Raw genomic sequence first — 26,800 nt, forward strand, 5'->3', positions numbered from 1 at the left:
ACACACACACACACACACACACACACACACACACACATCCCTAACCTAGCCTAACCTAACCTAACTTATCCTAACCTAACCTAACCTAACCTAACCTAACCTAACTTATCCTAACCTAGCCTAACCTAACCTAACCTAACCTTACCTAACTTATCCTAACCTAACCTAACCTAGCCTAACCTAACCTAACTTAACCTAACCTAACCTAACTTAACCGAACCTACCCTAACCTAACCTTACCTAACATAACCTAACCTAACCTAGCCTAACCTAACCTAACTTAACCTAACCCAACCTAACCTAACCTAGCCTAACCTAACTTAACCTAACCTAACCTACCCTAACCTAACCTAACCTAACCTATCTTAACCTTACCTAACCTAACCTAGCCGAACCTATCCTAACCTAACCTAAAATATATTGGAACACTTCCAAAATACATTAGAGTACTCCAGAATTACTTTGAACGACTCCATTTTTTTTTGGATATTTCCAAATTAGTTTTGAAAACTTTATCGTAAAATCGAACATTATTTTCTTGTTGGTAAACACACTCAATGGTAGAAATATTTACTCGATTTCCGAATAGAAACACTTTCCTCGCTTTGAGAGACTCATTGTGGGTCACCCCTTCCCCCCCCCACCCCACCACCACTGGGTAATGCGGTTCACACCCAAGGTAGAACATAACACCTGCGTCAACTCAGGACAGACAGACGCCATGAAATGCGGGTAACATCCAAGGTAGAAAATCATCTCTTTCCAGACCAACTGTCTATCCTAACCTAACCTAACCTAACCTAACCTAATTCCTAACCTAACCTCACCTAACCGAACCTAACCTAACTCCATCAATCACCTCTATCCTAACCTAACCTAACCTAACCTAACCCAACCTAACTCCATCAAACACCTCTATCCTAACCTAACCTAACCTATCCTAACCTAACCTAACTCCATCAAACACCTCGAATACTACCTAACTTAACCTAACCTAACCTTACCTAACCTACCGAACCTAACCTAACCTAACCTAACCTATCCTAACCTGTCCTAACCTAACCTAACCTATCCTAAGCTAACCTAACCTAACCTAACCTAACTTATCCTAAGCTAACCTAACCTAACTTATCCTAACCTAACCTATCCTAACCTAACCTAACCTAAAATAACGAACCTAACCTAACTTATCCTAATCTAATCTAACCTAACCTAACTTATCCTAACCTAACCTAACTTATCCTAACCTAACCTAACCCAACCTAAAATAACCTAACCTAACTTATCCTAACCTACTCACTTTACTTTGAACACCTTCAAAACACTCTCATACATCATTTGAGACCCCCTTTTCTCAATATCTCTCATCCACAACCTTTATCATCTCACTACAGAACAACCCCAAGATTACTTCGAACACTCTCATAAAGCATTTGAGTACTCACATAAACACTTTTGAACATTTCCAAACAACACTGAAGCACTTCCAAAATATCATTTTGATTACTCCCAAATAATATTTGACAGCTCTAATTTATCTACACTTACACATTTCATTAAATTACATCTCATCCCCCCAAACTCCTCCCTCATTCTCCAGACTTTACAACATTAGCACAAAAAAAAACTAACTCATACACTTATGACATGAGACATTACCATATCTAACACACTGACTAACTTTGAACCAACTCTGAACACCACTGATCTTCTTCAAAAAATGCTCTGCACATCATTTGAACACCTTCAAAAAAACACCATCAAACACCTCCGAATACTCCCAAAAAACACTACTGATTACTACCAAATCACCAGAAACTAAGTTTAACATCACCATCTAACATCCTTTTTATAGAAATCCCCTCAAATCACTATAACCAAGAACTCCCTCCCCATTTGACGCATGAAAAAAAAAAAAGCATGAACACAAACCTAATACGCAAACACTTAGTACATGATCACCATCAACTGAAAACATATCTTGTACACACACATAATATAAGACAATCACCAACTACAATCACCCATGTTCACTTACCTCAAAATCACTAATATCACAGAAAACAATCATTTTTATAAACATTTCACACACACACACACACAAAAAAAATCATATTTGACAATATCTAAGCGCACTCACCTCACTACCACCAACACACGATGTCTCACCTCACAGGACCGACGAGCTCACCTCCAGTGACGTCACACTCCCATTGTGTTACTTGGTGGTTGGTAACATCACACCTAACCCCCCTTGTTTCAACCTGTTGTACCCTACATTATCTAAGAACACTATATCCAAGACGATTACCAGATTTTATGATCCCCAACACCAAGATCACAGAAAACACACATTTTTATAATTATTCACACAAAAATCACGATCACCAATTCCATATCATGTTTACCGTCATCTATCAACACTAATCACCAAGATCACCAAAAAATCTAAGATCATGCATCTCAAAACTACTATGATCACTGAAAACACTTATTTTTTAAACATTCGCACAAAAATAAGACATACACAAAAATACCACAACACTTCCACCAACATCTATAACATAACATGAGCACTATAACATATCACTATCACAAAAAAAAAATAATACACAGACACCCACATATTATACATTTCAATTGCAAATTTAAGACATGAGACATACACACCAAATCTAAGACATTCACCTCCAACTAAGACATACACATCACCCTTAAAACTTCCTTCCTTATTCATTCCGTATATCTCCTAGAGCTGTTTTAACCCCGACGGTTCCATCACGACGTAGGAGCCAGAGTGTAGTAGGTGGTGTTGGAGTGGTGATGGTTCCTCTGGCTCCTACGTCGTGATGGAACCGTCGGGGTTAAAACAGCTCTAGGAGATATACGGAATGAATAATGGTGTAATTGGGAGTACTCAAATTGTGTTTTTTTGGAAGTGTTTCAGTGTTGATTGGAAATGTTCAAAGGTGTTTTTGAAGGTATTCAAGAGTGTTTTGAAGGTGTTCAAGGGTGTTTGAAGGTGTTGAAGGGTGTTTTGATTGAATTCAGCGGTGTTTTAGTAGTAATCAGTGGTGTAATTGGGAGTACTCAAATAGTGTTTTTGGAAATGTTCAAAGGTGTTCAAAGGTGTTTTGAAGGTGTTGAAGGGTGTTTTGATTGAATTCAGCGGTGTTTTAGTAGTAATCAGTGGTGTAATTGGGAGTACTCAAATAGTGTTTTGGAAATGTTCAAAGGTGTTTTTGAAGGTGTTCAAGAGTGTTTTGAAGGTGTTCAAGGGTGTTTGAAGGTGTTGAAGGGTGTTTTGATTGAATTCAGCGGTGTTTTAGTAGTAATCAGTGGTGTAATTGGGAGTACTCAAATAGTGTTTTTTGGAAATGTTCAAAGGTGTTCAAAGGTGTTTTGAAGGTGTTGAAGGGTGTTTTGATTGAATTCAGCCTTGTTTTAGTAGTATTCAGTGGTGTAATTGGGAGTACTCAAATTGTGTTTTTTGGAAGTGTTTCATGGTGATTTTGGTGGTGTTTTGAGTGTATTCAGTGGTGTTTTAGTATTCAGTAGTGTATTTGGGAGTACTCAAATGGTGTTTTTGGAAGTGTTTCAGTGTTGTTTGGAAATGTTCAAAGGTGTTCAAAGGTGTTTTGAGTGTGTTCAAATGTTGTTTTTTTGAAGGTGATCAAGGGTGTTCAAGGGTGTTTTGAAGGTGTTCAAAGGTGTTTTGAGGTTATTCAAAGGTGTTTTGAAGGTGTTCAAGGGTGTTTATGTGAGTATTCAAAGGTGTTTTTTGAAGGTGTACAAATGATTATGAGAGTACTTATGAAGGTGTTCAAATGATGTGCAAGAGTACTTATGAAGGTGTTCTGGGAGTATTCAGAGGTGATTTTGGGGGTGTTCGAATGATGTTTTGGAGTATTTCAGTGTTGTTTGGAAATGTATAAAGGTATTTTTGTGAGTATTTAAATGATTTAAGAGAGTGTTTTGAAGGTGTTCAAAGTGAGGTGTGTGTGCGTATTAACTTCGTAATATGTAAAATTGTGACTAGTGAATTTATCGAAAAGTGGTTATAAGTGTTGTGGTGACTTTCTGATGTACTGTATCCCCTTATTAACTTTAATGAACTAAAAGGGTTAAAACGAGAAAAATTGGGGGTTATGAGTGAAAATTGTGAGGTGTTGGTTGGAGTGTGAGGGTTCGGGAGGGTGGGAAGGAGGTTACTTCGTGGGGGAGTGACCTGAGATGAAATAGTTAAAACGAGAAAAATGTCTAGACTTGTGTTGTAAAGAAATTGTTGGATTGTTGTGGGTATTAACGAAACAAAAATGTGAAATTATTTGGATTAACCTGGGTTAAGAGTGAAAATGTTTTCCCTATGATGTAGGTACTATATCCCCTTATTAACTTTAATGAACTAAAGGGTCGTCATGATTCAGCCTGTGTGTGTGGAGGTCATCGCGTGACGTCACTGACCGTCGAGTAAACACATTAATGAGAGGAATACTGACGTCACACTTGTTTAGACCTGTAGTAAGAGAGAGCACCATGCCCCATAGGAGGAGTTCATTTGAATGCTTACCCCCAGAGTGGGGAATCCAAAAAACCTTGATCCAAGGAGATGGAGTCTTGGTATTATCGAGAAATTTTGGGGTGGGAGTGAAAGTGAGAGGGGTAATCCAAAAATTTGATCCAAGGAGATGGAGACTTTGATTTCGAGAAAAACTTGATCCGAGGAGATCATAAGAAATTCAAAACCCCCATAGGGGGGAATCCAAAACTTGTATTATCGAGAAATTTTTGGGATTGGGGGGTGAAAGTGGGAGGGGTAATCCAAAAATTTGATCCAAGGTGATCATAAGAAATTCAAAACCCCCATAGGGGGGGAATCCAAAAACTTGTATTATCGAGAAATCTTTGGGATTGGGGGGTGAAAGTGGGAGGGGGAACCTTAAAAATTTGATCTGAGGAGATGGAGACTTTGATTTCGAGAAATTTTGGGATGGGGGTGAAAGTGAGAGGGGGAACCTTAAAAACTTGATCCGAGGAGATGGAGAGCACAAGAAAATGAAATTCAAAAAAAATTCGAAAAAAATCGGAAAAAAATTCGAGGCGCGGGGGCGATCCGGACGACGCTGCAGAAGGCGCAGCAGAAGGCGCGGGAGGGGGTCGCGAAGGGCGCGGGCGGGCGCGCGGGCGGGCGCGCGTCGGGGGTCGCGAAGGGCGCGGGCGGGCGCGCGGGCAGGCGCGCGGGCGGGGCGGGGCGCGATGGTGGGGTCGCGAGGCGGGGGGTCGTGGGGGGTGGGGGTATTGGTTGGGGGGTCAAGGGTGAGGTAGTCTCGAGGGCGAGGTCATGGTCAAAACCGGAAGTAACACCTAGGTGTGAAAAGGTGACCCTCCAGCTGCTGGTCCTAGACCGGATACCTCGCTCAGTGGAAGGCCTAAACCGGAAGTCCTCGCTCTGTAGAAGGCCCAAACCGGAAGTTCCTCGCTCCGTGGAAGGCCCAAACCGGAAGTTCCTCGCTCAGTGGAAATTTTCACTACTTATATATATATATATATATATATATATATATATATATATATATATAAGAACATAAGAACATAAGAACATAAGAAAGGAGGAACACTGCAGGAGGCCTGCTGGCCCATACTAGGCAGGTCCTTTACAATTCATCCCACTAACAAAACATTTGCCCTACCCAATTTTCAATGCCACCCAAGAAATAAGCTCTGATGTGAAAGTCCCACTCAAATCCAACCCATCCCACTCATGTACTTATCCAACCTAGATTTGAAACTACCCAAAGTCCCAGCCTCAATAACCCAACTAGGTAGACTGTTCCACTCATCAACTACCCTATTTCCAAACCAATACTTTCCGATGTCCTTTCTAAATCTAAACTTATCTAATTTAAATCCATTACTGCGCGTTCTCTCTTGGAGAGACATCCTCAAGACCTTATTAATATCCCCTTTATTAATACCTATCTTCCACTTATACACTTCGATCAGGTCTCCTCTCATTCTTCGTCTAACAAGTGAATGTAACTTAAGAGTCTTCAATCTTTCTTCATAAGGAAGATTTCTGATGCTATGTATTAATTTAGTCATCCTACGCTGAATGTTTTCTAACGAATTTATGTCCATTTTGTAATACGGAGACCAGAACTGAGCTGCATAATCAAGGTGAGGCCTTACTAATGATGTATAAAGCTGCAGTATGACCTCTGGACTTCTGTTGCTTACACTTCTTGATATAAATCCCAGTAATCTATTTGCCTTATTACGTACGCTTAGGCATTGCTGTCTTGGTTTAAGGTTGCTGCTCACCATAACCCCCAAGTCCTTTTCGTAATCTGTATGGCTAAGTTCTACATCATTTAATTTATAAGTACTAGGGTTATGGGCACTCCCAAGCTTCAGAACCTTGCATTTATCTACATTGAACTGCATCTGCCACTTTTCTGACCAAGAATAGAGTTTGTTTAAATCCTCCTGAAGTTCCCTAACATCTACGTTTGAATCAATTATCCTACCTATCTTTGTGTCATCGGCGAATTTGCTCATATCACTAGTAATTCCCTCATCAAGATCATTGATATATATTATAAATAACAACGGGCCCAAGACTGATCCCTGTGGAACGCCACTTGTTACAGATCCCCACTCGGATTTAACCCCATTTATGGACACTCTCTGCTTCCTGTCAGTGAGCCATGACTCGATCCACGAGAGCACTTTTCCCCCAATGCCATGAGCTGCCACTTTCTTTAACAGTCTATGGTGCGGAACTCTATCAAAAGCCTTACTAAAATCTAAGTAAATAATATCAAATTCTTTATTGTGGTCAACAGCCTCAAAAGCTTTACTGAAGAAAGTTAATAAATTAGTTAGACAAGACCGGCCTCTTGTGAATCCATGCTGAGTATCATTAATCAAGCTATGCTTATCGAGATGGCTTCTTATAATCTCAGCTATAATTGACTCTAGTAATTTGCCTACAATTGAGGTCAGGCTTATTGGGCGGTAATTTGACGGTAACGACTTGTCCCCTGTTTTAAAAATAGGAGTTACATTAGCCATCTTCCACATATCAGACACTACACCTGTTTGAAGAGATAAATTAAAAATATTAGTTAATTAGTTAATGGTTCACTAATATATATATATATATATATATATATATATTATATATGCAATAAGATCACAGTAAACAGGTGATTTCAAAATATGCAAAACAACCACTCTGAAAGAATAGAGAAATTCCAAGCGCTTTCGTGACTACTCACATTATCTTGATAATGTGAGTAGTCACGAATGCGCTTGGAATTTCTCTATTCTTTCAGAGTGGTTGTTTTGCATATATATATATATATATATATATATATATATATATATATATATATATATATATATATATATATATATACATAATGTGTGTGTGTAATGCAGTAATTGCGAACAAGCGATGCAAGATGCAAAACAACCATGAGGGAGTTGAATAACAGCTTTAGGACTTCCGTGTTGCACTCAACACATCAGCTTGCAATGTTGCAGAAAGAAGAAGGAAGTCCAAGCAAATACCTTCAGGGGAATGTGTTTTTCTCGAATGAGGTAGTTAGACGCTAAGTGCCCCAGTCATATCAATATCCAGTGCCAGGAAGATAAGAAACATAAAGGAGGATCGCTGCAGCAGGCCTGTTGGCCCATACTAGGCAGGTCCTTTACAATTCATCCCACTAACAAAACATTTGGCCAACCCAATTTTCAATACTACCCAAGAAATAATCTCTCACGTGCAAGTCCCACTCAAATCCAACCACTCCCACTCATGTACTTATCCAACCTAAATTTGAAACTTCCCAAAGTCCCAGCCTCAATAACCCAACTAGGTAGACTGTTCCACTCATCAACTACCCTATTTCCAAACCAATACTTTCCTGTGTCCTTTCTAAATCTAAACTTATCTAATCTAAATCCATTACTGCGGGTTCTCTCTTGGAGAGATATCCTCAAGACCTTACTAAATCCTCTTTATTAATACCCATCTTCCACTTATACACTTCGATCATGTCTCCCCTCGTTCTTCGTCTAACTAGTGAATGTAATTTAAGATTCTTCAATCTTTCTTCATAAGGAAGATTTCTAATGCTATGTATTAATTTAGTCATCCTACGCTGAATGTTTTCTAACGAATTTATGACCATTCTGTAATATGGAGACCAGAATTGAGCTGCATAATCTAGGTGAGGCCTTACTAATGATGTATAAAGCTGCAGTATGACCTCTGGACTTCAGTTGCTTACACTTCTTGATATAAATCCCAGTAATCTATTTGCCTTATTACGTACGCTTAGGCATTGCTGTCTTGGTTTAAGGTTGCTGCTCACCATAACCCCCAAGTCCTTTTCACAATCTGTGTGGCTATGTTCTACATCATTTAACTTATAAGTTGAAGATTGAAACACTTATGCAACATATGGGAATCTTTATTCAGGAAACGTTTCGCCACACAGTGGCTTCATCAGTCCAATACAAAGTAGAAAGGCGTAAGGAGAGGAGGAGTTTGAGGTAATCAGTCCCTCAGCCTGGAGTCGATGTGTTCAGTCCATCAATCTTGTAGAATGTACAGCATAGGGCCGTAGACGTGGCTTGTATACTGTAGTGAGGTGAGGCGAAGCAGGAGGAGGTGGGGTCATAGTGGTATCATCCACTAGTCGAAGTAGGTCTTCGTCCAAAGGTTGGACAAGTGTTGATACCACTATGACCCCACCTCCTCCTGCTTCGCCTCACCTCACTACAGTATATAAGCCACGTCTACGGCCCTATGCTGTACATTCTACAAGATTGATGGACTGAACACATCGACTCCAGGCTGAGGGACTGATTACCTCAAACTCCTCCTCTCCTTACGCCTTTCTACTTTGTATTGGACTGATGAAGCCACTGTGTGGCGAAACGTTTCCGGAATAAAGATTCCCATATGTTGCATAAGTGTCTCAATCTTCAACTTGTCGGTTTTTCAAACCATTCATCATAACTTATAAGTGCTAGGGTTATGGACACTCCCGAGCTTCAGAACCTTGCATTTATCTACATTGAACTGCACCTGCCACTTTTCTGAGTTTGTCTAAATTCTTCTGAAGTAGGACAATCAATTGTCCTACCTATCTTCGTGTCATCGGCGAATTTGCTCATATCACTAGTAATTCCTTCATCAAGATCATTGATGTAAAGTAAAAGGACACAAGTGCAACTAATGTGACATTTATTGTGGCAACGTTTCGCTCTCCAGGAGCTTTATCAAGCCGTAATGGCTTGATAAAGCTCCTGGAGAGCGAAACGTTGCCACAATAAATGTCACATTAGTTGCACTTGTGTCCTTTTACTTTACATATTGTCGGTAATTCTACCAACTTTATTACAAGATCATTGATACATATTATAAACAACAACGGGCCCAAGACTGATCCCTGTGGAACGCCACTTGTTACAGATCCCCACTCTGATTTAACCCCATTTATGGACACTGCTTCCTGTCTGTGAGCCATGACTCTATCCACGAGAGCACCCTTCCCCCCAATGCCATGAGCTGCCACTTTCTTTAACAGTCTTTGGTGCGGAACTCTACCAAAAGCCTTACTAAAATCTAAGTAAATAATATCAAATTCTTTATCGTGGTCAACAGCCTCAAAAGCGGTTGGTAGGTAAGACACATAGGCAACTTTATTCCGAAACGTTTCGCCTACACAGTAGGCTTCTTCAGTCGAGTACAGAAAGTAGGCGGGAGCAGTAGAGATGTGAAGACGATGTAATCAGTCCATCACCCTTGAAGTCGTAGATTTGAGGTTGTCAGTCCCTCAGCCTGGAGAAGTTCTGTTCCAAAGTCTGGAACTAACTGAAGATCAAGCGACAGTGTTGAGGCTTAAATGCTGTCGGAAGGAGAGGTGCATAGTAGTAGTAGTGAGAATGTAGCCATTGAGAGGTCAGGTCCCTCTCAGATAAAACAGTTCTCACTTGAAAAAGTTGTCCAAGGTGCTTTCTCTTCTGTACCAAGATGCCTTTGTGTTGCAGTGTCTGACAGTGATTATCAAATGGTATACAATACCGACAGGTTGGTAGATAAGACACATAGGCAACGTTTAGGCAACTTTATTTCGAAACGTTTCGCATACACAGTAGGTTTCTTCAGTCTAGTACAGAAAGTAGGCGGGAGCAGTAGAGATGTGAAGACGATTTAATCACTACTACTACTCTGCACCTCTCCTTCCGACAGTATTTAAGTCTCAACACTGTCGCTTGATCTTCAGTTAGTTCCAGACTTTGGAACAGAACTTCTCCAGGTTGAGGGACTGACAACCTCAAATCTACGACTTCAAGGGTGATGGACTGATTACATCGTCTTCACATCTCTATTGCTCCCGCCTACTTTCTGTACTCGACTGAAGAAACCTACTGTGTAGGCGAAACGTTTCGGAATAAAGTTGCCTAAATGTTGCCTATGTGTCTTATCTGCCAACCTGTCGGTATTGTATACCATTTGATAATCAGCCTCAAAAGCTTTACTGAAGAAAGTTAATAAATTAGACAAGACCGGCCTCTTGTGAATCCATGCTGAGTATCATTAATCAAGCTATGCTTATCGAGATGGCTTCTTATAATCTCAGCTATAATTGACTCTAGTAATTTGCCTACAATTGAGGTCAGGCTTATTGGGCGGTAATTTGACGGTAACGACTTGTCCCCTGTTTTAAAAATAGGAATTACATTAGCCATCTTCCACATATCAGACACTACACCTTTTTGAAGGGATAAATTAAAAATATTAGTTAATGGTTCACAGAGTTCCATTTTGCATTCCTTAAGAACCCTTGAAAAAAGCTCATCAGGACCCGGTGACTTATTTTGCTTCAGTCTATCTGCTTCACAACCATTTCACTAGTGACTGTGATGTTACATAATTTATCTTCTAGCCCACTATAAAAATTAATTACTGGAATATTGTTAGTGTCTTCTTGTGTAAAAACCGATAGAAAATAATTATTTAAAATCGAGCACATTTCATTCTCTTTGTCAGTAAGATGCCCATAGTTATTTTTAAGGGGACCTATCTTATCTCTAACTTTTGTTCTATAGACCTGGAAAATTTTTTTTGGGTTAGTTTTAGAATCCCTAGCAACTTTAATTTCATAGTCCCGTTTAGCTTTTCTTATCCCCTTTTTAATGTCCCTCATAAGGTGATCGTCACCTCTTCTGATACGCCTATAAATTCCTTTCTTATGCCCTAGTAGATATTTCAGCCTATTATTCATCCATTTTGGGTCATTTCTATTTGATTAATTTCTTTATACGGGATGAACGTTCTTTGAGCAGCATGTATAGTGTTCAGAAAACTGTCATATTGATAGCTCTCTTCGTTACTCCAGTCAACAGATAAGTGTTCTCTAAGCCCATCGTAATCTGCTAAGCGAAAATCTGGGGCTGTTACTGAGTTATCCCTGCTATCGTACTTCCATTCAATGCTAAATGTAATTGATTTGTGGTCGCTAGAACCGAGCTCCTCTGAAATTTCTAAATTGTTAACAAGGGATTCATTGTTTGTCAAAACTAAGTCAAGTAGGTTATTACCCCTTGTAGGTTGTCAAAAACTACTACTATGAAATCGTGTGATTCTAAATTCCCAGTCAAGAAATTCCAATAAATGACTAAAGTTAAAGTCTCCTAGAATTACTACATTATCGTGCCTATTGGCCCTAACAATTTCCTCCCATAGTAGTCTCCCCTGGTCCCTATCTAAGTTTGGGGGACGGTATATCACACCTAAAATAAATTTTTCATGCCCCTCTGAAAATTCTATCCAAACAGACTCTGTATGTGTTACTTCAGACTTAATACCCGTTTTTATGCAACAGTTCAAGCGATCTCGGACATACAATGCCACCCCACCCCCCTTCCCGATACTTTTATCTACTTGGAACAATTTGAAACCCTGAATGTGACATTCCGCAGGCATGTCCCGATTTTTCATATTGAACCACGTCTCAGTTAAGGCAAATACATCAATGTTACCTGCACTAGCAACTAGTCTCAACTCGTTCATCTTATTCCTAACACTACGACTATTTGTGTAATATATATTTAAGGACCCTCCTTTCTCTTTACCCTTCCTGCTCCTTTCTGTTATTCCACTAAACCTACTACTGTCCTTGTCAATTAGTGCCACTGGATTTCCAATATCCACCTCATTTTGCCTATTGTTAGTTCTCTTAGTACTCATATTACATCACTGATACTTCACTGTTTTCCCGCCAAAACCCATACCACTAACTATTCCTAGTTTAAAGACCTCCACTGCGTTGGCCAGCGCTCCCACCCCTAACCTAGATAAGTGAACCCCATCCCTGGCATACATGTCATTTCTGCCATAGAAGAGGTCTCAGTTGTCAATGAATGTTACCGCATTTTCCTTACAGTATTTGTCCAGCCAGCAATTGACACCAATTGCTCTGGACAACCATTCATTTCCAACTCCTCTCCTTGGCAAAACGCCACATATGACAGGTTTCCCACCCTTCCTCCTAATTATCTCTATTGCTGACCTATACCTGCTAATCAGGTCCTCACTCCTACGTCTGCCAACATCGTTGCCTCCAGAACTGAGACAGATAATAGGATTGCTCCCATTACCTCTCATGATGTCATCCAGACGGCTAACAATATCCTTCATCCCAACCCCAGGAAAACACACACTCTGCCTTCTACTCCTATCCTTCAAGCAGAATGCCTTACCACAGCCAACCCACAATGTAACATTAGTGACATGACATTTATAAATTCAATCAGACTTCCGCATGACATATAAAACTTTACATTTTGAATATAGATATATCTGACAATTGTCTAAGAAAATTTCCGTACGTTTAGAAAACGGGTCTACAGCCGACTCACTTAAAATTAGAGGGAGACATCTATACATAAGAACATAAGAAAGGAGGAACACTGCAGCAGGCTTGTTGGCCCATGCTAGGCACGTCCTTTACAATCCTTCCCATTAACAAAATATATGCCCAACCCAATTTGCAATGCTACCCAAGAAATAGGTTTTGATGATTCTATTCTATTCCTGTAGTTTATCTACAGGAATATAGTCATAGTTTATCCCACAAGATTCTTGGGCAGACGCTGGAAAACTGGCTCTAATTCTTCGGTGTGGGGACTACAACACTTAAGATAATCCAAAGCACTTATAAAGGAGTCCGGTTTTCGGCTAGGCACAAGAGCTTCAATTATAAACATATCGAGTTTGAATAGGGCACGACTATTATTACATAATGAATGTTTACCATGTTTTATCTGGAGTTTATCTGGAGAGAGTTCCGGGGGTCAACGCCCCCGCGGCCCGGTCTGTGACCAGGCCTCCTTAGGTCAGTGTCCCAGGATGCGACCCACACCAGTCGACTAACACCCAGGTACCCATTTTACTGATGGGGAACATAGACAACAGGTGGAAAGAAACACGTCCAATGTTTCTACTCTGGCTGGGAATCGAACCCAGGCCCTCACCGTGTGAAGCGAGAGCGTTAACCACCAGGTTGCTGTTTTATAGTTGTCGATTTTACAACATTTCATTCAAACCAAGTGGAGCAAGGGATAATGACTCTGGCCGAAAATTGCATTTGATTCCTGTGCAGTTCATACCAAATATTGTTGTGGTATCCTAATATCTAGAAGTTTGTCAGTCTGTCCCACACCATAAGTTGCAACTAATTCTGTAAACACCACCAACACAGTGTTGAGGAGAATTCATTATCAAAATGCTTTCAACAGTCCGTGAATTCTTAAAAACTACTTGTATGTTATATCTTTCAAGGGCATTCGGCAGGACAGATAAATTCTAATTGCATGGGAGAATCAGCCTAGGTTCAGGCCTGTGATAAGATTTCCTAGCTAACAGCAATGCTGATTCCACGAATTCCTTAGGATACTGCAGTTTCGTGGCAATATCAAATATTTACCTAATGTCTTCATCGAAAAACTCTGAGCTGTGCACTCGGTAAGCTCTCAGAAACATAGTGAGAAAGACATTCCTTTTTACTCTTGTCTCATGGTTGGAATAGTAGTGAATGTATGAGCACACATTAGTAGCCTTCCTATATACTGTAAACTTGAACTTTCTATCACCCCGGTGTCACGTCTAAAAATGGAAATTACTGAGAGGTACTGAGGAATTAACTAAACAGTTTTCAGCTAGGTCAACGACACTCCGTTACATGTACGGTTTGACTAAAGCCCATAAGCCCAGTTTTCCAGCGAGACCTGTTTTTAGCTCTGTAGGATCGGCGACATATGCCGTGTCTAAATGGTTGGTAAAAATATTAACTCCATTGCTTGTCAATTTCTGAAGCCCATATAAAAAACAATGTTGATATCATTGATAAATTGCAAATTGTTAACATGTCTGTTTTGATGTCACGGCGCGGTTCACCCGAGTGCCTGTTCCCGATCTACTATCTTATCTGGAAGAAGAACTGGAAAAGTTCTCCTTGCCTTTCGATAAGAATACCATTGTTGAGCTGATTAAACTGTATGTAGCTGATTTGGAAGTTTGAGTTTAAAGGGCAATATTTCGCTCAAAGGCAGAGAATGGCTTCGCGAAATCCAATGTCCCCCTTATTGAGCACTCTGCCCTGTAAAGGCAAATGGTTCAGATATGTGGATGAAATATTGCATCTTTTTGTCAAATGACATGGCCCTAGATACATTTTTATCGAAACTTAATGCCTTTGTCCCATCTACTAAATTCACCTTGCAGAAAGAAGTGGAATTTAAACTGCCATTGTAAGATGTGTTGATACATCTAGTTGATAGAAAGTTCAACAGTATATAGGAAGATCATATATTTACTACTATTCCAACCATGAGCTAAGTAAAAAGGAGTGTTTTTCTCACTATGTTTCTGAGAGCTTACAGATCGTACAGGCCAGAATTTCTCGCTGAAGAAATTAACAAAATATATTTGATATTGCCACGAAACTGCAGCACCCTAAGGAGTTTGTGGAACAAGCATTGCCAGCAGTTAGGAAAACTTATAGGGCTGAACCTAGGAAAACACCTCAAATCAAGAATGTGCTGGTTCTCTCATGTAATGAGAATTTATCTGTTCTGCCAAATGTTCTTAAAAGATTTAACATACAAGCAGTTTTTAAGAATTCATGATCTGTTAGGTTAGGTAAGGTTCGTCAGGAAACAGAACAAGTGTCTCCTGATGCAGGTCTTAGTCAGATGATGACCCACCATTGGAGCTCTTGGTTATCTGACCGAGGACTTCTGCTGGCATACTGGTTCATCCCTTGAAAAATTATGATCATAGTGGTAATTGTTGATGATCATAATGGTAATTCTTGATAAAGAATTACCCTCAACATTATACTGGTGGTGTTTACAGAATTGGTTGCAATTTGTGTGTGACAGACCAGCAAACCTTTAGATGTTAGGATATGACAACAATATTCGATACGAACTGTGCAGAAAAATAAAATTTTCAGCTATATTAAAGTCTGCAAAACATCTGCAAATTGGCCAAAAGCCAGAGTCATTGTCCCTTGCTGTGCTCAGCTTGAACGAAATATTGTAGAAACAGCAATTATAAAATGTGATAAATTTTTGTTATATAATAGTAGCAGCTTATTCACACTTGATTCATAATTAAGGGTGTCGTGTGTAGCCTAAAATCTGACTCCTCAACAAATGCTTTGGACTATCTAAAGTGTTGTAGTTCCACACCGAGGAATAAGGGCCTATTTTTCTGTTTCTTCTTGATGGTTAGACCAACATCTCCCCAAGAACCTTGTGGGATAGATGAACTATGACCATCTTCCTATGGATGAACTACAGATCTCCCTTTAGTTTAAAGTGAGTCGGCTGTGGACCCCTTTTCTAAATGTATAGAAATGTCCTAAGACAACTGTCAGATATATCTATAGTCAGAAAGTGAAGTTTTTTTCCTTATAATTTCTAAGTCTGACCGAATTTTTGATAATTTTCACGTCACTAATGTTACTTTCATTAGGTCATTACTTGCTGTTTTCTAATGCTTTAATATATTCAGTCTCTCGGTCACTGGTATGCCTGGGACACTTAGTGTCTCCTGGATCACTAACTTCACTCCAGCAGAAAACGATCCCTTGAACGAATTTGCTTGGATTTCCTCCTCTTATCTGCAACATTGCAAACTCCTAATGATGCGCTGATTGCAGTACAAAAGGCCTAGACCTATCATTCAGCACACCTGTGGTTGTTTTGCGCGCTCGCGCACACACACACACACACACACACACACACACACACACACACATATATATATATATATATATATATATATATATATATATATATATATAAATATAAATATATATATATATAAATATATATATATATATATATATATAAATATATATATATATATATATATCTATCAACACATCGGCTGTATCCCACCAAGGCAGGGTGGCCCAAAAGGAAAAACAAAAGTTTCTCCTTTCACATTTAGTAATATATACAGGAGAAGGGGTTACTAGCCCCTTGCTCCTGGCATTTTAGTCGCCTCTTACAACACGCATAGCTTACGGAGGAAGAATTCTGTTCCACTTCCCCATGGAGATAAGAGGAAATAAACAAGAACAAGAGCTAGTAAGAAAATAGAAGAAAACCCAGAGGGGTGTGTATACATATGCTTGTACATGTATGTGTTGTGTGACCTAAGTGTAAGTAGAAGTAGCAAGACATACCTGAAATCTTGCATGTTCATGAGACAGAAAAAAGGACACCAGCAATCCTACCATCATGTAAAACAATTACAGGCTTTCGTTTTACACTCACTTGGCAGGACGGTAGTACCTCCCTGGGCGGTTGCTGTCTACCAACCTACTACCTACAATATATATATATATATATATATATATCGTGCCAGACAGGTAAAATTTGCGATTTTGTCTTAAATAACTACGCTCTTCTTGCCGAATAGGACAAGCAAAAATTTGTGCATGCAATAATTTCACAAAAATTATTCTGAACCAAACGAAGAAAATATATTTCATTGTATTTGTTTATTATTAATTTATTGTAAACTTATCTGAAATATGTTTAGTTGGATTATGCTAAATTAAATTGCGCTTGTCATAATGAGGTTAGGTAAGTTTTCTAAGGTTTTTTGGTACAAAATTATTAATTTTTACTTAAACACGCTAGATAACAGGGATATCTTGCTACTCCTACTTACACTTTGGTCACACTTCACAGACACGCACATGCATATATATATACATACATCTAGGTTTTTCTCTTTTTTCTAAATAGCTCTTGTTCTTCTTTATTTCTTCTATTGTCCATGGGGAAGTGGAAAAGAATCTTTCCTCCGTAAGCCATGCGTGTCGTATGAGGCGACTAAAATGCCAGGAGCAATGGGCTAGTAACCCCTTCTCCTGTAGACACTTACTAAAAAAGAGAAGAAGAAAAACTTTATAAAACTGGGATGCTTAAATGTGCGTGGATGTAGTGCGGATGACAAGAAACAGATGATTGCTGATGTTATGAATGAAAAGAAGTTGGATGTCCTGGCCCTAAGCGAAACAAAGCTGAAGGGGGTAGGGGAGTTTCAGTGGAGGGAAGTAAATGGGATTAAATCTGAAGTATCTGAGAGAGTTAGAGCAAAGGAAGGGGTAGCAGTAATGTTAAATGATCAGTTATGGAAGGAGAAAACAGAATATGAATGTGTAAATTCAAGAATTATGTGGATTAAAGTAAAGGTTGGATGCGAGAAGTGGGTCATAATAAGCGTGTATGCACCTGGAGAAGAGAGGAATGCAGAGGAGAGAGAGAGATTTTGGGAGATGTTAAGTGAATGTATAGGAGCCTTTGAACCAAGTGAGAGAGTAATTGTGGTAGGGGACCTGAATGCTAAAGTAGGAGAAACTTTTAGAGAGGGTGTGGTAGGTAAGTTTGGGGTGCCAGGTGTAAATGATAATGGGAGCCCTTTGATTGAACTTTGTATAGAAAGGGGTTTAGTTATAGGTAATACATATTTTAAGAAAAAGAGGATAAATAAGTATACAAGATATGATGTAGGGCGAAATGACAGTAGTTTGTTGGATTATGTATTGGTAGATAAAAGACTGTTGAGTAGACTTCAGGATGTACATGTTTATAGAGGGGCCACAGATATATCAGATCACTTTCTAGTTGTAGCTACACTGAGAGTAAAAGGTAGATGGGATACAAGGAGAATAGAAGCATCAGGGAAGAGAGAGGTGAAGGTTTATAAACTAAAAGAGGAGGCAGTTAGGGTAAGATATAAACAGCTATTGGTGGATAGATGGGCAAATGAGAGCATAGGCAATGGGGTCGAAGAGGTATGGGGTAGGTTTAAAAATGTAGTGTTAGAGTGTTCAGCAGAAGTTTGTGGTTACAGGAAAGTGGGTGCGGGAGGGAAGAGGAGCGATTGGTGGAATGATGATGTAAAGAGAGTAGTAAGGGAGAAAAAGTTAGCATATGAGAAGTTTTTACAAAGTAGAAGTGATGCAAGGAGGGAAGAGTATATGGAGAAAAAGAGAGAGGTTAAGAGAGTGGTGAAGCAATGTAAAAAGAGAGCAAATGAGAGAGTGGGTGAAATGTTATCAACAAATTTTGTTGAAAATAAGAAAAAGTTTTGGAGTGAGATTAACAAGTTAAGAAAGCCTAGAGAACAAATGGATTTGTCAGTTAAAAATAGAAGAGGAGAGTTATTAAATGGAGAGTTAGAGGTATTGGGAAGATGGAGGGAATATTTTGAGGAATTGTTAAATGTTGATGAAGATAGGGAAGCTGTGATTTCGTGTATAGGGCAAGGAGGAATAACATCTTGTAGGAGTGAGGAAGAGCCAATTGTGAGTGTGGGGGAAGTTCGTGAGGCAGTAGGTAAAATGAAAGGGGGTAAGGCAGCCGGGATTGATGGGATAAAGATAGAAATGTTAAAAGCAGGTGGGGATATAGTTTTGGAGTGGTTGGTGCAATTATTTAATAAATGTATGGAAGAGGGTAAGGTACCTAGGGATTGGCAGAGAGCATGCATAGTTCCTTTGTATAAAGGCAAAGGGGATAAAAGAGAGTGCAAAAATTATAGGGGGATAAGTCTGCTGAGTATACCTGGTAAAGTGTATGGTAGAGTTATTATTGAAAGAATTAAGAGTAAGACGGAGAATAGGATAGCAGATGAACAAGGAGGCTTTAGGAAAGGTAGGGGGTGTGTGGACCAGGTGTTTACAGTGAAACATATAAGTGAACAGTATTTAGATAAGGCTAAAGAGGTCTTTGTGGCATTTATGGATTTGGAAAAGGCGTATGACAGGGTGGATAGGGGGGCAATGTGGCAGATGTTGCAAGTGTATGGTGTAGGAGGTAGGTTACTGAAAGCAGTGAAGAGTTTTTACGAGGATAGTGAGGCTCAAGTTAGAGTATGTAGGAAAGAGGGAAATTATTTCCCAGTAAAAGTAGGCCTTAGACAAGGATGTGTGATGTCACCGTGGTTGTTTAATATATTTATAGATGGGGTTGTAAGAGAAGTAAATGCGAGGGTCTTGACAAGAGGCGTGGAGTTAAAAGATAAAGAATCACACACAAAGTGGGAGTTGTCACAGCTGCTCTTTGCTGATGACACTGTGCTCTTGGGAGATTCTGAAGAGAAGTTGCAGAGATTGGTGGATGAATTTGGTAGGGTGTGCAAAAGAAGAAAATTAAAGGTGAATACAGGAAAGAGTAAGGTTATGAGGATAACAAAAATATTAGGTGATGAAAGATTGAATATCAGATTGGAGGGAGAGAGTATGGAGGAGGTGAATGTATTCAGATATTTGGGAGTGGACGTGTCAGCGGATGGGTCTATGAAAGATGAGGTGAATCATAGAATTGATGAGGGAAAAAGAGTGAGTGGTGCACTTAGGAGTCTGTGGAGACAAAGAACTTTGTCCTTGGAGGCAAAGAGGGGAATGTATGAGAGTATAGTTTTACCAACGCTCTTATATGGGTGTGAAGCATGGGTGATGAATGTTGCAGCGAGGAGAAGGCTGGAGGCAGTGGAGATGTCATGTCTGAGGGCAATGTGTGGTGTGAATATAATGCAGAGAATTCGTAGTTTGGAAGTTAGGAGGAGGTGCGGGATTACCAAAACTGTTGTCCAGAGGGCTGAGGAAGGGTTGTTGAGGTGGTTCGAACATGTAGAGAGAATGGAGCGAAACAGAATGACTTCAAGAGTGTATCAGTCTGTAGTGGAAGGAAGGCGGGGTAGGGGTCGGCCCAGGAAAGGTTGGAGAGAGGGGGTAAAGGAGGTTTTGTGTGCGAGGGGCTTGGACTTCCAGCAGGTATGCATGAGCGTGTTTGATAGGAGTGAATGGAGACAAATGGTTTTTAATACTTGACGTGCTGTTGGAGTGTGAGCAAAGTAACATTTATGAAGGGGTTCAGGGAAACCGGCAGGCCGGACTTCAGTCCTGGAGATGGGAAGTACAGTGCCTGCACTCTGAAGGAGGGGTGTTAATGTTGCAGTTTAAAAACTGTAGTGTAAAGCACCCTTCTGGCAAGACAGTGATGGAGTGAATGATGGTGAAAGTTTTTCTTTTTCGGGCCACCCTGCCTTGGTGGGAATCGGCCAGTGTGATAATAAAATAAAATAAATAAATGAAAAAAAAACTTTAAACGCACGTAAATTTGTGTATGCAATAATTTCGCCAAAATCATTCTGAACCTAACGAAAAAATATATTTCACAGTGTTTGTTTAGTATTAAATTACTGTAAACAAATCTAAAATATATTTAGTTGGGTTAGGCTAAAATAAATTGTTCTTGTTATAATAAGGTTAGGTAAGTTTTCTAAGATTCTTTTGGTGCAAAATTAAAATTTTTACATTAACATTAATGAAAAAATATATCTTTAAATGTATAAAAGAAAATTTCAGAAAGGACTTAATTTTAAATGAGTTCTTGCTAATTGACCAGTTTTACCTATTCAGCACGACACGTGTGTGCGTGTATATAATATATATATATATATATATATATATATATATATATATATATATAGATCTATATATATATATATATATATATATAAATATATATATATATATAAAGTAAAACAACAGCGGTAACTCCGAGCTACATCTCGAAAACTACGTCCAGCTCCCCTGCGGTGGGCCGCGTGCCCAGAATGCTGCAGGCATTTCCTCTCTGGATCGCAACACTGAGTCTCTGAAAGAGGAAGCTGGTCGCCCTGTGGTCCTTGGTTTCTATGATGAGCTTTTCACCCAGCTCTTTGAGGAACTTTAGAGCACACTTGCCCCATGCTCCAAGGGTCTCCGACCCTATTGGAATGAAGTTATAGCAAGGGGTAAGGTCTTCATATTTTCGGATCTTCTGGGTCTCCCTGTGGCTGGCAGCTCCACCCCCTTCCACTACAGAGTATGGCAAGTAGGTGTCTGCCAATGTGGCAGTATATATATATGTCGTGCCGAATATGTAAAACTGGTCAGTCAGCAAGAACTCATTTAAAATTAAGTCCTTTCTGAAATTTTCTTTTATACATTTAAAGATATATTTTTTCATTAATGTTAATGTAAAATTTTTAATTTTGCACCAAAAGAATCTTAGAAAACTTACCTAACCTTATTATAACAAGAACAATTTATTTTAGCCTAACCCAACTAAATATATTTTAGATTTGTTTACAGTAATTTAATACTAAACAATCACTGTGAAATATATTTTTTTAGTTAGGTTCAGAATGATTTAGGCAAAATTACTGCATACACAAATTTTCACTTGTCCTATATGACAAGATGAACGTTGCTATTTAAGCCAAGATCGCAAGTTCTGCCTATTCGGCACATTACACACACACACACACACACACACACACACACACACATATATATATATATATATGTATATATATATATATATATATATATATATATATATATATATATATATATATATATATATAATGACAACACTGCGACTAGCCGAGGATTCGAACCAATGTCGTTTTGACCCACTTCACGGTGAGCGAAAACCACACATGACGCTCTAACCCACGGGACCATGCAATCTTACAAGAGTCAAGCACCCAGCAGAGCTAGGTGTTTTACCTTGATCTGAGGACATACTGCAGTGCGGGTATCTCTGAGCTAATTTCATTCTACTCCCCATTTTTTTGTACTAGCCTCACGAGCAGTATATATGCATTTTTTCGTTCACCATGAGGCAGGCCAAAACGACATCGGCTCGAATCCTCGGCTAGTCGCAGTGCTTTTATTGATTAATATCACTCCTTCGTGGTTATAATAATATATATGTACTGCTCGGAAGTCAAGTACTAGTGATGTATCGGATATCTGCATCTGCATCCGCGGAACATCCACACAATTTCTTACAACCGCATTTTACTGTAAACAGATATCCGCATATGAATCCACATCCGAATCTGCAGAACATCTGCACAGTTTCTCGCATCCGCATCCGCAAAATAAGTATGGCATCCTCATACACATCCGCATCCGCGGATATCTAAATTTTCACATCCGATGCATCTCTAGCTACTACACCAAACGGGGAGTAGAATGAAACTAGCCCAGAGGCACCCACACCACCGTATGTCCTCGGATCAAGGTAAAACACCTAGCTGTGCTGGGTGCTTGATTCTTGTAGTATTGAGTGGTCCCGTGGGTTAGAGCATCATGTGTGATTTTTGCTCATAATGAGGCGGGCCAAAACGACATGGGTTCGAATCCTCGGCTAGTCGCAGTGTTGTTATTGATTAATACCACTCGTTCGTGGTTACAATAATATATATATATATATATATATATATATATATATATATATATATATATATATATATATATATATATATATATATATGCCAAATAGGCAGAACTTGCGATCTTGGCTTAAATAGCAACACTCATCTTGCCATATAGGACAAGTGAAAATTTGTGTATGCAATAATTTCTCCAAAATCATTCTGAATCTAACGAAAAAAATATATTTGATTGTGTTTGTTTAGTACTAAATTATTGTAAACGTATTTAAAATATATTTAGTTGGGTTAGGCTAAAATAAATTGCTCTTGTTATAATAAGGTTAGGTAAGTTTTTTAAGATTCTTTTGGTGCAAAATTAAAATTTTTTATATAAATATTAATGAAAAAAATATATCTTTAAGCGTATAAGAGAAAATATTTGAAAGGACTTAATTTTCAATGAGTTCTTGCTAACTGACCAGTTTTACATATTCGGCACGACATATATATATATGTATATGTATATATATATATGTGTGTGTGTGTGTGTGTGTGTGTGTGTGTGTTAATGTTATTTTTAGGCACACAAGTAATATTTATAGTTTGAAAAGTATCAGCTAATATCGGCTGACTTTTAACCGATACCATAATGACCAATACCAACCGATACCGATACTTTGGTACATTCTTAAGTTATTTTAGGTTGGGTTAGGTGGTCTTCGTTAGGTTTTACCACGTGCACAATTAATAATATCTGACAAACAATTTCAATATTGTACAATTGAGACCAATAATGTCTCAAATCTGTGGAGTACAGGTGGTGTACTTTTACCACAGACTCTGTCAACAAAAATGTCTGCGTTTATATCACCCTTGCAATAAATATCATCAAACATATAACTAAGTCTTATTTTAAATTCATTAGAGCTTCAATATAATTATTCAAGGTAATGTTTTCCAAGGTGAAACGCCTGATACATCATTAGCTAAAATAATTCTAAAATTATTTGCTCATCTTTAAAACCAAAATATGATCTTCCACCATCATATTGATTGGAAACTATATATTATTTCTCCATAAACAAACTAAGCCACTCTGGTATCTACCTTCATTAGTAACAAGATCTGTCAGAATACGTTGCCGCCACTCCAGTAGATTCATAATTTTCATCTATAAAATTCTAATCTGACAATATCTCCTGAAGAAAAAATAATTACTCTCAGTTGAAGTACGAATAATATATATAATTTTTTGTTAAAGAACTGCAGTTTTAGGAACCAAATATTTATCCAGGCTAGTGGTGTTATGCCTCTTTAGAATTCCTGTTATAGTATTTATCAACACTCTCATCTTATGTCCATAATTCTGAATTAAGAATTTTGTTTGTCATGTTAACTATTTAAAAGCACTGAATGTCTTCGATATAAGGAGTAGTGTTGCTGTCTTTATTTCACCAATATTAAATATATTTTCAGTAATATTAAATGTATTTTCAGTAATATTTTTTTTATTAACACATCGGCTGTTTCCTACCAAGGCACAGTGACCCGAGAAAGAAGAAACATTTTCATCATTATTCACTCCATCACTGTCTTGCAAGTTATCAGCACCCCTCCATCAGAGTGCCGGCACTGTACTTCCCATCTCCAGGACTCAAGTCAGGCCTTCCTTTTCCCCTGAATCCCTTCATTAATGTTACTTTGCTCACACTCCAACAGCACCTCAAGTCATAAAACCATTTGTCTCCACTCGTTTCTGTCTAACACACACACGCTGGAAGTCCAAGGCCCTCGCACACAAGACCTCCTTTACCCCCTCCATCCAACCTTTAATAGGCAGACCCCTGCCCTGCTTTTCTGCCACGATGAATTTATACGCTCTTCAAGTCATTCTATTTCGTTTCATCCTCTGAATGTCCTAAACACCTCGACGACCCTTCCTCAGCCCTCTAGATAATACTTTTAGTAACCTCGCACCTAATTTCCACACTACGGATTCTCTGCATTATATTTACACCACACATTGCCCTTAGACACATCTCCACTGCCTCCAGCCTTCTCCTTGTTGCAACATTCACCACCCATATAAGAGCCGTGGTATAGCTATACACTCATTCCCCCCTTTGCTTCCATGGGTAACGTTTTGTCTCTGCAGACTCTTCAATGCACCACTCACGTTTTACCCCTCATCAATACTATGATTCACCTCGTCTTTCACAGACCCATCTGCTTACAAGTCCTCTTCCAAATATCTGAATACATTCACTTCCTCCATACTTCCTCCCTCTAATCTGATATCCAGTATTTCATTACCCAAATAATTTATCTTCATCACCTTACTCTTTCCTATGTTCACTTTTAATTTCCTTCTTTTATATACCCTATCAAACTCGTCCACCAATCTCTGCAACTTCTCTCCAGAATCTCCCAAAAGCACAGTGCTATCAAGAAAAACCAACTCACAACCTCACATCTCTTGCCAACACCCGAGCATTCATTTCTCTTACTACCCCATCTATAAATATATTGAAAAACCATGGTGACATTACACATCTTTGTCTAATGTCTACTTTTACTGGGACATGCAGACATCTAAGTCATTTGATATGGTGGCTGTGATAAACTATATGTGGTAGAGATTATAAATCTGGAACAAAGCCTCAGAGTATATAAATATGCCTATAACCAGAATAACATGACCAACAAATGTGTGGTTCACCAAAATTTGCATGGCTATCTGAGAAGTGGGAACAGCAGGCTTGTAATCAAAGAGATGGATCTGCAGAAAATGCATTGTCTGGAGATACTGTATCTTTAATTTCCAAGACTGTAATCCAGAAATCTAGTGGTTTCAACATTTCAAGTGTGCTGACCAACATGGTGCTACCACTGCAGTCAGACGTTTTGACCAACATATCACTGACCTAATATTTTCCTGCACTTGACTTCTCTCTCCATACATATACGTATATGGATTATTTATCATGCCCTACACTGGACTGACAAAAGCCTCCAGGTGCCAAAAAAAAATCTCCCTCTCTCCTACATACTCTAACCTGAGCCTCACTATCCTCGCATAAACTTTTCACGGCTTTCAACAACCTACCTCCTATTCCATACATTTGCAACATCTGCCGCATTCTCCCTCTATCCACCCTGTCATACGCTTTTTCCGAATCCATAAATGCATCGAAAACCTCTTTATCCTTTGCTAAATACTGTTCACCTATATGTTTCACTGTAAACACACCCGCTACCCTTCCTAATGTCTCCTTGTTCATCTGCGATCCTGCAGTCCGTCTTACTCTTAATTCTTTCAATAATTACTCATCAGGCGTATATCCCTATAATTTTTACACTATTTTGTTCCATTTGCCTTTATACAAAGGAACTATGCCAATCCCTAGGTGCCTTACCGTCTTCCATGCATTTATTAAAAGCACCATCCACTCCAAAACTATATCCTCGCCTGGTTTAACGTTTCTGTCTTTATCCCATCAATCCTAGCTGCTTTACCCCCTTTCATCATACCAATTGCCTAATGCACCTCTGCCACACTCACAACTGGCTGTTCCTCACTCCTACAAGATGTTATATCTCCCTGTCCAAGGCACAAAATCACAGTATCCCTATCTTCATCAACATTTAACAGTTCTTTAAAATATTCCTCCATCTTCCCAAAACCTCTAGCTATTTAATAACTCTCCTCTCTTATTTCTAACTGTCAAATCCATTCGTTCCCTAGCCTATGTCAACTTAGTAATCTTATTTTAAATTTTTTTTCTTAAAAACTGTTCATAGCATCTCACCCACTCTCTCATTTGCCCTCCTTTTGCATTCCTTTACCACTCTCTTAACCTCTCCTTTTCTCTCCATATACTCCTCCCTCCCTGTAGCATTTCTTCTTTGTAAAAACCTCTTATATGATAATTTTTTCTCTCTTGCTACTCTACCTCATTTTAGTAATCGCTCTTCTCAGCT

The sequence above is a fragment of the Cherax quadricarinatus genome, chromosome 63 (assembly GCF_038502225.1).
Source record: "Cherax quadricarinatus isolate ZL_2023a chromosome 63, ASM3850222v1, whole genome shotgun sequence".
NCBI lineage: Eukaryota > Metazoa > Arthropoda > Malacostraca > Decapoda > Parastacidae > Cherax > Cherax quadricarinatus.